At 43.4% G+C, this 2294-nt stretch overlaps 1 long non-coding RNA gene across 1 annotated transcript; it reads left to right on the top strand.

Annotated features, from left to right (window-relative positions):
- Window positions 1-984: 984 nt before the first annotated feature.
- Window positions 985-2294, top strand: LOC126991031 (uncharacterized). The gene is made up of 3 exons (XR_007745010.1): window positions 985-1304; window positions 1340-1690; window positions 1766-2294. It is a non-coding gene; the product is annotated as an uncharacterized LOC126991031 (long non-coding RNA).

Raw genomic sequence — 2294 nt, 5'->3', positions numbered from 1 at the left:
ATTACCTTATAGACACTCATCATAGACTAGAAAAATAGCTTGGCAACACACACACACACACACACACACCAGCATCTCCACTCTTTCATCCCTGTGCTGTCCAAATCCCTTATGCAAGAGTTAACCAGCATCTCCACTCTTTCATCCCTGTGCTGTCCAAATCCCTTATGCAAGAGTTAACCAGCATCTCCACTCTTTCATCCCTGTGCTGTCCAAATCCCTTATGCAAGAGTTAACCAGCATCTCCACTCTTTCATCCCTGTGCTGTCCAAATCCCTTATGCAAGAGTTAACCAGCATCTTCACTCTTTCATCCCTGTACTGTCCAAATCCCTTATGCAAGAGTTAACCAGCATCTTCACTCTTTCATCCCTGTGCTGTCCAAATCCCTTATGCAAGAGTTAACCAGCATCTTCACTCTTTCATCCCTGTGCTGTCCAAATCCCTTATGCAAGAGTTAACCAGCATCTTCACTCTTTCATCCCGCATCTTCCCACACACACACACACATAGCATAAATATATCCTTCACTATTTCATTATAATTCTACTTTTTCTACTTCCATTATAATTTTAGGATATCACAGTGTATAGTAATATATAATGTGTCTAGCTCCCTGTTGTTGAGTTATACAATGCAGTGAGTATATATATAAGGCTTGGTACACACACACACACACACACACACACACACACACACACACACAAGAAATAATTTTAAGCTATATAAATTAGTTATATGATATCCCCTTCTTTTCTCTCTCACACCCTCTCTTCTCTCTCTCTCTCTCTCTCTCTCCCTTCTCTCTCTGTCCCTTCTTAGAGGAGGGAAAATAGTAGGAAGGAGGAAAAAAAGGGAATGGAGAAGAAATGGAGGGAAAGTGAAGGAAAAGAGAGAGAAGGAAGGAGAGAGAGAGAGAGAGAGAGAGAGAGAGAGAGAGAGAGAGAGAGAGAGAGAGAGAGAGAGAGAGAGAGAGATCCTAACACCATCTTAACAGAATTCACTCCATTTATCATAATATTAAAAAAAAATTGAGGCAAGCAAGGTAAGGTGAGGTAAGGTGAGGTAAAGTAAGGTTAGGTTAGGTTAGGTTAGGTAATGTTAGGTTAGGTTAGGTAAGGTAAGGTAAGATAAGGTAAAGTTAGGTTAGGTAAGGTTAGGTAAGGTGAGGTAAGGTTAGGTTAGGTTAGGTAAGGTAAGGTTAGGTTAGATAAGGTGAGGTAAGGTAAGGTAGGGTAAGGTTAGATAAGGTAAGGTAAGGTAAGGTTAGATTAGGTTAGGTTGGGTAAGGTAAGATAAGGTTAGGTGAGGTAAGATTAGGTTAGGTTAGGTAAGGTTAGGTTAGGTAAGGTAAGGTAAGGTAAGGTTAGGTTAGGTTAGGTTAAGTAAGGTAAGGTTAGGTAAGGAAAGGTAAGGAGGTGCAGGTTAGGGTAAGTGGCAAAGGTAAGGATTAGTCCATCTTAAGGGAACAGGAAGGAAAGCAGATTAGGGTAAGTGTTGGGACTATTGAGGTAAGGAAATAGTCTATCTTGAAGGCAAAGGAAAGGAGGACAAGGTTAGGGTAAGGGCCAGAAAGGTAAGGAATCACTCAGTCTTAAGGGAACAGAAGGGAAAGGAGGTGGAGATTAGGGTAAGAGGCAAAAGGTAAGTCTAGTCAGTGTTAGGTATGCAGTTTAGGGTAAGGGATTAAGGTAAGTGTCTAGTCCATCTTATTAGGGTAGGTGGCAGGAAGGGAGAGGAGGAGTAGTTTAGGGTAAGGGATTAAGGTAAGCGTCTAGTCCATCTTATTAGGGTAGGTGGCAGGAAGGGAGAGGAGGAGTAGTTTAGGGTAAGGGATTAAGGTAAGCGTCTAGTCCATCTTATTAGGGTAGGTGGCAGGAAGGGAGAGGAGGAGTAGTTTAGGGTAAGGGGCAGGAAGGTAAGGGAAGAGGGAAGGAAGTGTAGATTAGGGTAAGGAGCAAAGGTAAGTCTAGTCAATCTCAAGTGTTCAGGTTAGGGAAAGGGATTAAGGTAAGGGTCTAGTCCATTTTGAGGGCATAGGACAGGAGGTGGAGGTTAGGGTAAGTGGCGGGTAGGGCGAGGAAGGCAAGGAGCGAGCATAGGGTAAGGCAGGTTAGGGTAAGGAATGAAGGTAACAGTCTAGTCCATATTAAGGGCACAGGACAGGAGGTGGAGGTTAGGGTAGGTGGCGGGTAGGGCGAGGAAGGCAAGGGGGAAGCATAGGGTAAGAGACAGAAAGGTAAGTCAAGTCAATCTCAAGTGTTCAGGTTAGGGAAAGGGATTAAGGTAAGGGTC

Source organism: Eriocheir sinensis, unplaced genomic scaffold, assembly GCF_024679095.1.
Source record: "Eriocheir sinensis breed Jianghai 21 unplaced genomic scaffold, ASM2467909v1 Scaffold230, whole genome shotgun sequence".
Taxonomy (NCBI): domain Eukaryota; kingdom Metazoa; phylum Arthropoda; class Malacostraca; order Decapoda; family Varunidae; genus Eriocheir; species Eriocheir sinensis.
The sequence above is the reverse complement of the archived record's forward strand: the minus strand, read 5'-3'. Positions and strand labels throughout refer to the sequence as shown.